We start from the raw sequence: 13056 nt of genomic DNA, 5'->3' as shown, positions 1-13056 counted from the left end.
TATCTATCCATCCATCCATCCATCCATCGATCCATATATATTCTACTTAAATAAACTAAATTTAAGTACTTATGATCTATTGTTAAGGTTATGTAATATGTCTAGTCCCATTTACTTTGATCAGTGTCTGAGGAAATGCTGGTCGTTTATAATCAAAGCTGAATTATTTTGGTTGAGTTCAAATCTTTTCTGATTTTTATGACTGTGCAGATGAACTCTTGCTAGACAAATTTCTCTCACTCAATTCCCTTACTTAACCCTTTATTATAATGGGACAGAAACTCGTAATAAAACAGCTTCACTCGACACTGGAAAACTGGGACATCATATATAGGTTTATGTAACTGACCTCCAGTCTGGTATGTCCTTCTTTATTACATTTGTCGATTATGATTGATTGTTTTAAATGTTTGCTTTTGTTTACTTTGTTGATTTTTATTTATTTATTTATTTATTTTTATTGAGTTTCAAGATTGTTTTGGATGTCTGGTAAACATGCCTGATGTGTGAGACATAAACAAAAATACATAAATGAATTAAAGATTATGACACATTTTGAACACTTTGATCTTTTTCATGGATTCATTCGTCAATTAATATATCAACGTGTCATTTTATGTATGTTTATTGCTTTCAAGAATGTTCTACTTTAGGATTAACTTCATAAAGAATTTCAAAGTAAATTTCTTTGACATATACAATAAAAGCGTACACTTATAATAGTAGATTGTTCACATTTACGGAAGACCAAGCATAAGGCAAATAGCTTAATGTGTTAGGGTCACCCAAACATGTAAGTATGCATGTATGTATGTAAGTATATAAATAAATAAATAAATAAAAATTTACAACCCGAATTCTGGAAATGTTGGGACATTTTTTAAATTTGAATAAAATTACAACTAAAAGACTTTCAAATCACATGAGCCAATATTTTATTCACAATAGAACATAGAGAACATAACAAATGTTTAAACTGAGAATTGTTGCACTTTTATCCACTAAATGAGCTCATTTCAAATTTACAGGTCTGTTACAGGTCTCAATAAAGTTGGCATGGGGGCAACAAAGGGCTGAAAAAGCAAGAAATTTTGAGGGCTTTGGGCCCTCAGACGACACTGCATCACTCATCGGCATGATTCTGTCATTGACATTACTAAATGGGCCCAGGAATACTTCCAGAAACCACTGTCAGTATACTATTTCAGGGAAGACCTTGCGTATTTCAGCAGGACAATGCAAAACCACATATTGCAGCTATTACAACAGCATGACTTCGTAGTAGAAGAGCCTGGGTGCTGAATTGGCCTGCCTGCAGTCCAGATCTTTCACCTATAGAGAACATTTGGCGCATCATTATACGGAAAATACGTCAAAGATGACCACAAACAGCAGCTGGAAACCTATATCAGGCAAGAATGGGACCAAATTCATACACCAAAAACTCCAGAAACCTATAACCTCAATGCCCAGACGTCTTCAAACTGTTTTGAAAAGAAGAGGAGATGCTACACCATGGTAAACATGCCTCAGACCGTGCCAACATTTCCGGAATTCGGGTTGTAAGAGGTTTGTTTTAAATTGCATACAGTGCATCGAAATAATTTTAGCCATTCGTGTAAAACAAACACTTTAAGCCCAAGCAGATGCCTCTGCAAGTAACAAAGTTAATAATGTATTATGTCTATGTTGTTTGCTACAGCAGTTGGCAGGAATAACATGCAAGCGATAATGTCATTGGCTAGTGCTCACCTGTCAACTGTCCGCGGTTTGATTTCAGCAAATCGCAATGCCGAAATCAACACAACGCGATTAATATTCATCAGCCCAACAGAGAACTGCGGCATTAATGCGGCAGACTGTGATATGAATATGAAATCTAATGTAGGTGAGAAGGTAAGACAAGAGAAAAAACAAAGTTAAGAAGAAAAAAGTTTTAAATTGAGGTTGTTAAATAGATTACTTTTATAGTGTTCTTAATCTCTGAACTAAGCAATTCTCTAAGTTTTGTTTAATTTGAAAAATATATATTTTCAGACCTGCCTCAAACTCACGCCATTACTGAACGTTTCTGTGTCGAACTGGTCGATAAAGCCACAGTGTTTACACTTTTCAGTGTAATCATCCTACAGATGGTTTACTTAGTTGTCTCTGCAGATTAAACTGAGAAAGTGCCTGTGGTCGCAGTTTTAAGAATATACTCCAGCTGAGGCTCCAGTCAGAGCTGCCTGTAGGCCATGATGGACAGCTTGCTGTGACAGTATCTTTTCTCTGTCACTCTGCTTTAACAAGAGCAGACAAGTAACAGAACAGTTGTTTGCACTTGGTCTTCTTCTCTTGGTCCTCCTTTCTCAGTGATGTGGAAAGCTAAAAGGTTTTGAAGAGTATTCATAATAAAGGCATTTAAGTATTATGGTAAGTTTATTTTCTTATGCTCACCATTTATTTGAGTTAAAATACGTCAAAACATCAAAATTGTGAAAAGAAATATTAAAATTTGAAATAACTATTTTCTTTATTATTATGTTATAAAATGTCATTTATTCCTGTGATGGCAAAGCTGAATTTCCAGCAGCATTTTATTTGCTCTCATAATATTTATTAACAGAATTAGACTCATTATACTTATTGATCTTAATCAGGAGATGCCATATTGAATTTAGCACAGAGGAAAATGAAGCTGTGAAGGATAGACTCAAAATGGAGTTGTGAAACTTCTGTAATTCCTACGCACTCTTATTGAGTTTTTGTCGGCCTTTCTTTCCCAGAAAGATGTTTCAGCTGCACAATCGGTATGTTGTTAAACAACAATACATTCCATTGAACGGACTGTACTTCTGTCCCTTACAGCCTGGTTTTCATTCCTGTCTAAAATTAAACATGGCACCATACTGACTAAGGTCTATTATATTGTATGCATGGTGAATTCATTTAAATTGGAACAGATAGTGTTGGAGTGTCATTTTTCTATTTCTATATTTGACATGTGGAACCTGATTTTACTGGTCTGAGCAGGAGCGGATTTAGTGAATTGGGGGCCCCAGGCAAAAATAGGAATTGGGCCCTATACATTTCCACACATTTACCTAGATCAACCTTGAGGTTCCTTTTTTGTCATGATGCTTGCTGCTACACAATGGTGCACCATAGTTGTGTCCAATGTTTCTAAATTTTTCATGTACATGTTATAATGGGATTCTTTCATTTACATTTACATTTATTCGTTTAGCAGACACTTTTATTCTTTCATGTTATAGACCACAAAATAGCAATTGATTTACCGTTGAGAGATAGTTTTAACAAAAAACTAAATCAATTATAAAATGATAAACCTCACAATTTAACCTTTAAACCATTTTGTTTTTAAGAAAAGAGATGAGTCAGAAGTATAAATTATTATATTATTTAAAACGGGTTTATGTGGGTGGATTTTCGCATTGGTCTGAAAAAAAACTGCAAACTGGATTATTGAAAATGCACATTCATTCTCTGCCAGTAGGAGATGCTTTTGGAAAGCCAGAAATACAGCAGTTTCCGCGGTAATGGCTGTACACAAAGCAGCGTTCAGCTCATAAATTATGCTTCATCAGGTAAAATGAAAATGCCATCGAAACCTTTCTGAAAACAATCGGTTCCCTTCAGAGGTTCATTCATATAAAAACTTGAATTAACGAGAATGAGAAAAGTGTGAAAAAATATAGCCTATATTGACAAGGAAAGTCCACTGATGAGTTACCAGCGTAAGCCTACATTTCATTTTAGTCATTTTAACTTGTCTAAATGTCTATTAGACACATGAAAAAAAAAGAACATAGAAATACCAGGTTACTTGTTTTTCTTTGCACTGAGCAATTTACTGACTGATTTACAAACCTGTTTAAATTTTCGCAGGACAGGGCAGCTCACTTCTTCTGAACATGCAAAATGCACATTTATTATTTATTATTACATTTGTTTGCCTCTCTGTGCCACATACTGTATTTCGATGCAGCTAAATTCTCAATAAAACTGTTTTCATTGATATATTTTACTGTTTCTGTTGTCAGACAACGGGATGAATATGAAATAGTGACTGAACGCGACCCATTAAAAGACTACATAACCAGCTCTTCCTTCCAATATGTTAATCTGCTCAAAAATCCTGATTTATAATCGTGCTGTCGTCTGATAAAATCAAATAGGCTACACATACGATAATGACAATAGCTGTGCTGTGATTTCAGCTGTACTTGCATGTAAAATTAGAGAAGCAACATATCCATATAATATTTTCATTTGCTACAAGCAGGATAAACAAGAAGCACGTTCAACTCGGACACGCAAATAGTTTTTAATTATAAAGTTAATATATTTGTAGTAAACACATTAATCTCTAAAAATATCATGAATGTTATATTGATGGCCTCTTTATTAAAATATGCGATCTGCAAATGAGTTTATTAAAAAAGGGCATCTCTGTACTCTAGATGATTTGTCATAAATCTACCTGCATTCAGTCTCTATGTAAGTGAACAGGCCCTAACAATCATTTTATTAATGGCTTGTTTTTGGTTGAGTAAATACTATTAGTTACTCTATCCGATGAAGTGTGTGGTGAGGTTAAATGCCTATGTTTACGGGCCCCTGAGAGTGCTGATGTTTCTATATAGATTCTTAGTCTAATAGAGGGAGCCTGGGAAACATATGACCTGCAGACCGCTGGAACATGTGCATGGGTGGTCAGGATTGTGTCGGAGTTTCCATTCTATGTTTAAGTGAAGATGGATGCTGCTATTTATTTCCTGAATACAGCAACTAAATACCTTTTAAAAAAACTGAGATTGGACCTAAAGGACTATTGTCCATGTATGAATCAAGTTATTTACATCTCTTCAAAACAGAATAGCTATTGGATGTGTGTGAGTGTGTTGGGTGAGAGTGTTAAAATGCTTTGGACAGATAAAGAGTGAAATTAAAGCCCTGCTATCTACAATGTTGGCTCAGTGTACCACACACACACACACACACACACACACACATCACAAGTGTGTCCAGGCTTGAAGTGCTGTCCTGACTGTGAAAACAGATTCTCAGACATAGTTGCACAAAATGACTTAAATATGAATCTCTGTTTGTTTTTGTCTCTTCTAACATTTTAAATATTAGGTTACAGTCCTACGGAACGTTTTGTGCTTCTGTTTCAGATGTAAATTTTACTAACAGTTTTTTTTAATAGTGAGTAAATATTTGCATTTAAACGTTATTTTAATTTCAGCAACTTTATGTACTAACATTTTCTATCATTGAGTTATTGTGCTATATTGTAAATATATTGGCATATATACTGCCACCCTGCATTCATATACTGTAGTCAACATTAGAATCAAAACCTTTCATCAAAGTTGTCCTAAAACTAAAACCAAAATGCGTTCTTGTCTTAGGACAACTTTGATGAACTTTTTTGATCCACTTCAAATGTTGACTACTGTATATGTGTATATGTAGTTATAGTAGTGTTTGATAAGCCAAAGTTCACATGCATTGAGGTAAAGCATTTTTGTAGGTCCAAGTGAAACCACTGCTTGAGTATTTGCTCACTTCTGTATTGTCCACTTACTAAGAGTGCTGATTTGTTTTCCCAAGTGATCCTGATGTTGGTTCACTGGGACACTGCAAATATCAAATTTATCTTTAACCCGATAACATGACCAGGTCAAGCATTTATTGCACAACCACGACTCCTGTGTCTGAGCTTGTGTTAAAACGTGCAAATGTGGTGTTGTTATTGTGACCTGAGCTTAAAAAAGACCCAGAGGCAAACTAACTGTTCTAAACAGAATTCTTTGAAACAATATGATCCTTAGTCTCCTTACAAGTGGTCTGCTTGTCATCTCTCAAAACAGTGCTGGAGACAGAAATAGAAATATGGACTTCATTCTAACTGTCTATTTAAGGGCAGTTAACTTACACAGCGCTCTGATATCATGTACCTCAATGTCAGTGGTTACAGCTGTGGTTATGGTTGCTGGCTGGGGTTTGTGTGTGTCATTGAAGTAATGAGTTTTTCTACACAATGTGTTATGCATTATAATTTTTTTCCATGCTGGATAACGTTGGGAGCAAGGTTGTACGTTTACAAGTTAATATAGTTCATGTGGTATGAAGTATACAGCGGCAGCGCAATATCTTTCCACAACTTAATTCTTCACTGATGCTCTTGACACTTTTTTTGGTTTGTTTGTGTTCATGTTTTGTCTCAGTGCTTGTCAGCAGTGTTTTCCTGGCGTCTAATATGAGTTTATCTGGACAAACAGCTGTGAGTCTGAAGATACCGTAGTCTATTATTGACCACTTGACCACAATTCAATGATAAGTCAGCTGACAAAACTACTATTTAGTTGATAGCAAGCCAGAATATCATACTTGTTGGTGTGCTATTTTGACTTGCGCCAGCAAGCAATCACCCAGAACACCCCAGCAACCATATAGCATTGTGCCAAAACAATTGAGAACACTTAAACACTCACACAGCAATGCAAAAGTTTAGTTTCTTATATTGTCCTTGATGTTTACATATTTTTGACTGCATAAGGCAGATAAAAATGGCATTTTTGCGCAATTTAGTCTTCAGAAGTGAAATTTATAACAGCATTGTTTCAGTAAATAAATAAGTAGATTTTGTTCTGCCAAGTCAAGTAGACAGTAGTGTTACAAGTATGACACAGAGTGAACTGATTAGCATTAAACTGACTTTTGTACAGGTTTTTTTCTTTCTATTTCTTTGTAAATGTCAGAAAGAATTCTTCAGTATTATTAGTTTTAAGCATAAAAATGCTGGAGACTTTTTATATATTGATGAATTTGGTGAAACCAAATGGTGTTGTCTAAATGGATTTGACCATGTTGAATATCACTATATTCAATATACTGTTAAAAAATTTGGATTAGTAGGGGTTCTCACCAAGGCTGCATTTAACAGTAATATTATTAAATATAAATTATCTTTTTTTTCTATTCTAATATATTTAATATAATTTATTCATGTGATGGTAAAGTTGCATTTTCAGCAGTCATTGGTCCAGTCTTTAGTGTCACATGATCCTTTGGAAAGGATCATTTCTTATTATTATCAATGAAAACAGTTGTGCTGCTTAATAATCTTTTTCTGGAAATCGTGATACATTTCCAGGATTCTTTGATGAAGAACAGCATGAAATAGAAATATATATATAAATATTTTTAATGTCAAAATTGTATCAATTTAATGGAATAAAATTCTTGATTTAATTTAAAATTAAAATGATAGTGTACCAATAAAATAAAATGAATGAGATGATGACTTGTTTTAGTTCATGAAGTGTATCACACACTCTCCAGAAGAGCTGTGAACTCAACGGACATGCATTTGGCTGGATTATCACTGTTAATCTGAACAGATTTGTGTGGGTTTTTAATCTCCCATTTTGAGATAAGACCAACTTTAGTAAAACTGGTCCATTTTACATTGTCTTTTGTTTGTCATATCACTATCTCTCTCGCTCATCCACCAGGTTTAAAACTGAGCAGACAGACTCCTCCATTTCTTTAAACGAGAGTTTTGGCTGCTAGCAACCATGCATTCTGTTACTCACAGGAGGGCCCCTTATTTCTACAGAAGTTGTAGCCAGGAGGAGGTAATCTGCCCACCCACACACACGCACACACACACACACACACACACACACACACACAAACACACACACAATTCTGGTTGGTTACTGCGGCACGGGTTGGCTGCAGCTGAAGATAGAGGGGAGGGGGTCTCTCTCTGAGTCTCCGCTCTGACTGAAACTGCTCTCTTGCAGTGCTTTTGCTGGCAGGATCGAATGAAACAGCACATTCTGTCCGGGACAGGCTTACTTGTGGGAAATGTGTGTTTTGATCAAATGAAATACACTCTAGGATTGATTCAAAACACTTGAAAAGCAGGTACGTCTTTGGTGTCATATTTAAGTCATGTACTGCGTAGTTGCATGAGACAGCCTCTAACTTTTCTTCAGCTGTATGTATGCGAGGGATGTTTTTATGTTTTTCAAGTCAGATGGGGCTTTTACAATAACAATCCCAGTCTAATAACTTATATTAGGATTAGAATGTACATTCTTGGAGATTTGAATTTGTTTATATTGCGATTTGTTATACCTTGCAACCTCCAATTTATGCATTTGTATGCACAATAATTACATGTAGGCTACAGTTATATAATGTAATGTTGATTTGTTTGCGCATGTGATGCTGGTATTGATAAGTGTGTTCTTGGAACCCGAATCACAGCTGTATATATTAATGATGAAGTTATTAGAGCACATCCTCTTTTTGGATGCTTTCCAGTGCTCTTTGATATAACCAGGGCGACCTATTGATCTGTTTACACAAATGTTACCTTGCACCAGCGCCAAAGTCGAAATGCACCACACACCATCACTGCTTTAGAGGGACGTGACTCTTTGTGTGTTGTAAGATTATTTGCTCTAGTGATTATATGCACCTGCCTGTATATAGCTTACCCTACCTAGCCTAATGAGATTCATAATCACATTTTTGCATTTAATTGACCCAAAAATGTTGGCAGCTCTTTTACTGGAGTACCATAAAAATAACGTTTGGAGTCAGTAAGAATAGGAGTGATCTGTAGAGGCTTGTGGGTATTTTGGTATCACAGACACTGAAAGTGACAAAGTAGACTGCTCATCTCTCTGGCAACTGTTTGGTTCTGACAGAAGTGTTTGGGAACCGAGAGAAATCCAGAGAAGTTGAGGATTCTGAGTGAAACGGATCTACAGTATACACTGTGTTAATACAGATGGCTTCAAATGGTGTTTTTCTGTGAAAATGTCTTAATATTAAGATTAAAGTCATAATGAGACTCAAAATGTTATCAGAAGCAATAACGGCAGATGAGCACAATCAAACTTTTATCGTTGTCAGTACATGGCAATTAAATAGTAAGTATGCATTTAGATTTTGGATGTTATTTCTCATTTCCCATTTACTTTCTGTGCTAAAATGAATTGAAGTATATATTGAATGTGATAAAAATCTGATTGTCTCAAAAATCCCATTAGATTGAGTCAAAAAATGTAATGTGTAGACTCAGATTAAATGATAAAATAATTAGGTAAGGTTAGAATGACTAATTTCATCAGTATAATTGAGCTGACATAACTTAAGAACTGTGTGTGTGCAATAACATATAAGCCTATCAGAATCAATTTTGTGCAATCACATAGATTAAGATGCTTTTTTCATCGCTGTTCCCATGTATTGAAAAAGTGGTTCATCTTCCTTATTAAGATGTCATCATCATAGCCATGAGCATTATATGTGGTTGCATGTTTTTTCTAAGCAGCATAATTACGGCTCACAAACTACAGCACTCTGCATATCTGATCATTTGCACGCAAATAAACAAGTACATTCCTGTTTCAGAGTATGCATGGTATTGCATCGGTTACAGTATTTTATTTTGTAGTATAAACCAACATATATAGAGATTCAATGTAAAATGTACAAATAATTAAATGATTAATCTTTTGAAAACAATATGTAAACAAATAAGATCTGTATTAGGGATAACATTATTACGCTTGCCAGAAAAACTGACCAAATCAATATCTACTAAACCAGTCCTTTGACTTTTAGTTCAGTAATGATTGCCGAAGAATTCAAGCATTAGTCGATCTGTAGCTCTTTCTCAATGTGTTTAACATTTCTTCTAGTCAATTTAGGGCCTATGTAGAGTTGTGCAAATCTGGACTTGATGCTCAGGCATTAGTATAAGCTTATGAGATCAGTTTTGGCACCAAGTGCTACTATGGAGAATAAACACCTTTTCAACCGCTGTAGCACCAGCCAAGCAAACAGCCTGCTAATGCTCAACTATGCAGTATAATTACACAGTATGGAGAGAGAGATAGAGACACAAAGAGAAGTCACAAAAGAGTATTTTATGGAGCGAGTATTTTATTCTATAATTCACAGATTAATTTTAATTTTTACTTTGCAAAATCATTGCTTGTTTAAATATCTTTAGTAGTATTGCAGTGCTTGTGCAATGCAACTGTTATCAGAATGCATACACCAAGTTATCACATATGCCATGTGCAAAGTCCTTGTACTCTTTAGTTTGTGTTGTTTGGAACAGTTTTTAATGGAACAGCTTTAGTCCACAGGCTACGTCTACATTTACCTGACCAGGGCACTTAGACAGGTGTCTGCACTGAGAGAGAGAGAGAGAGAGAGACCTCGCTTCCGTCTTCTGGGCCTGAGCCTATTTTTAGCTCTTAAATGGGAGGCGGGAAGAGGAATAAAACGTTAAAGAATTTCCAAGTTTCTACTTAACGTGCATTTCTGAATGAAATATTTGATTTTGTTAGAGTTTTGTTTTATGCAAGAGTGATTGTTAATATAGAAAGTATAGAGAACCAGCATGAAAACTGAGACACTGTTGCATAATCGCTCCCAGCGTCTCAGAAAGAATGACATTTATATGGAGGTGTAACTGCCCACCTTAATAATTTATGTAATTTATTCAAGTTGTCAACTAGCTGTGGACGTTCTGTTCAGCCTTATGTCATATAAGGACAATAGTGGTTGCAAACATAAGGAAATGCATTTGTCAAAGTTTTAAGCAACCTGAATTTTAACTATGCTAAAAGTGGCCAAAAATGATTTCAATGCTGAGAGCTATGTCAATTCATGCGTAGCTGGTTTAAGAGGACATAGCAGCCTTTTGTCATCACATGCTGAAATAGTTTCGTTCTAGGTCATCAGTATAATTCCTCGTTAATGGAAATACTCACCTAATTACAAAAAACCGTGTTACAGAAAAGCTGCAGTTCCCAAATTATGCATATTAACCGAGGGAATTATGCAGGTGCTAAATGTGAAATGATGCTTAAGGTGCTGTGCAGAAATTTGATCAGATGTTCTGCAAGGTTATAGAGGTGTTGCCATTTTAGTTCTGAGAAAAGCAAATGTATTGTGTATCACATTGACAAAGAAACACTGACTCTTGGGAAGGTCATACTGAAACTTAAGTCCACGGTTTTCTGATACAGCTCAGTAATATTGATTATATAATAATCCATCTTCTGTTGTTGCTGGGGCCCTATAGGCACTGTGGAGTGTTCTACAGAACCACTGAGTTCAGTCCTAGAACATCACATACATTCTCTGGATCATTCTGTGAGGGAAAGAAGCATTATCCACCCTTCGCTTCACTGCTCTTTTCACCCAGAGGGCCAGTGGGCAGACTAGTGAAAGAAAACTGGGTTGATGTCAGTCATTCACTGGTGTGATGATGCCATAAAACACCATTCTGATTTAAATGCATGTGCCATTGCAGATTTTTGAGCCAGGTGGATTTTGAAAATGTGATTATTACAGTTCTTGTAGGGAGAAAGGGTGTTCACTAATTTAATGTTGAAATATGTTGTCAAATTAAATTTAATCTTCCACATATCATTTGTTTTAAACTGAAATTGACTTTATGCTGCTCTTCTCCGTACATTCAAGGTGCCTGTTGTTGATCTGATTATATTTATTAGGGGTGCTCCGATCAGGATTTTTGAGGCCGATCGCCGATCACAGAAAGCAGTATCTGCCGATACAATCACCAATACCAGTCTTTATAAAGCCTTCTGTTTATCATGTAGAATTATTTATAGTGATGATCCAATCAAGATTTTTAGACATTCATTCAGGGCCTGAATTTCATTTTTCAAAATGGGGGAATTCTCCTTTCAGGTGACTCTTGTGAGAGGGGATTTTTTAATTTGAGGGGGGGGCATTTTTTTGACATTTTTTTTTCTATATTTATCTCACCTAAATGTTTGACAATGCACTGCATTTTTGTTTTGACATTCGTGCAGTTGTGGCACAATAGCTTAATGTGAACCTGGCATTATGTGTGTGCGCTGAGAGTGTGCATGAATCCACGAGAGCGCGCGAGCGCTAAATGGTTTCTTTAAACACTAGCAAGAATTAAAAAGAAATGCAATTTATAAACTTTAGTGACGATGCGACACTGCCTCGATTGTGCAAGTGACAATTCCTGTGTCAACTGTGCAGCGCGCAGCTCGTGATGCGATTTTGAAGCCATTTGCGCATTTTGAGAGAGAAAGAGAGTGAGCGCGCACCGCGATTCACTCACGCTGTTTATGAAATTATGTCTCATAGAAAGTTTTCAAATTACTTTACAAGTTATTTAATGAAGAAATCTGAATTGTACCTCACCTTCAACATTATAATTATTTCACCTGCGCCGGATAGAGGCTGAAAAGAGATGGTGCTGCTACATGTCATGCCAAACCTCTGACGGCAGGCACACCATTAGCTTGACATCGGCCTTTTTAGAAACCGCCGATCAAACATCCCAAAGCGATTATCGGCCGATAGTGATCAGTAGCTGATCAATCGGAGCACCCCTAATATTTATTTGTGAATTTGTTTATTTTTTTGTGAATCTCTATACATTTTTGTGGATCATAATCTATTAAATTGGAATAATGAAACAAAAATAACCCCATACTTTTACTCAATTTTTTAACAAACAAAACATAGTCTTACTTTTTGCATATTTTGTGTTTGTTAATTTAGTTAGAAGAGATTTTTTTTTTCATTTCTAGTAATAGAATTCAGTTCTTTAAGATGTTTAGCTGTGTATCTCTAGGCTTGAGATTTGTGAAATTTCTGTCCCAGCGTGATGCTCGCTCAGATTTATTTCAGTTAACAGGCATGCAGTGCAGCACAACAGGGCTCGCTTTTCTCGTCATCAATTGCGTTGTGTATAGCTAACGTGAATGTGTAGGGGACTGGGTTTATGGAGACCATGACAGTGAGTGTAGAGAAATGTGATATGTCTTGTAATCTCCCATTTGTCCAGTTGATACCTCACTCTCATTCTCTTCACACCCCGGGGGTAAGTAGGATTGACCCTAACACAGCATGAAATCATTGCTGCAGTATGCCTCTCTCTCACTCTCGCTCCCGTTCTCTGTGTCTCATCTCTCTGATAATTTGGGTAGAAAGATGTTA

The 13056-nt window shown here is 35.9% G+C and overlaps 1 protein-coding gene across 2 annotated transcripts in view; it reads left to right on the top strand.

Moving 5' to 3' along the window:
* Window positions 1–2276: 2276 nt before the first annotated feature.
* Window positions 2277–13056, top strand: part of LOC306874175 (uncharacterized protein) — a 50036-nt gene continuing 39256 nt past the window's right edge. Inside the window, exon 1 of one of the 2 annotated variants that reach the window (XM_079424010.1) lies at window positions 2277–2415. The gene's annotated coding sequence lies outside the window, so the exon portion shown is untranslated. Of the gene's footprint in view, window positions 2416–7758; window positions 7948–13056 lie in introns of those variants that run through there. The other variant, XM_079424009.1, reaches the window with a different exon arrangement.

This window comes from Barbus barbus (assembly GCF_936440315.1).
Source record: "Barbus barbus genome assembly, chromosome: 8".
Lineage (NCBI taxonomy): Eukaryota > Metazoa > Chordata > Actinopteri > Cypriniformes > Cyprinidae > Barbus > Barbus barbus.
Note: the sequence above shows the minus strand (reverse complement) of the source record. Positions and strands in the feature narration are given on the sequence as shown.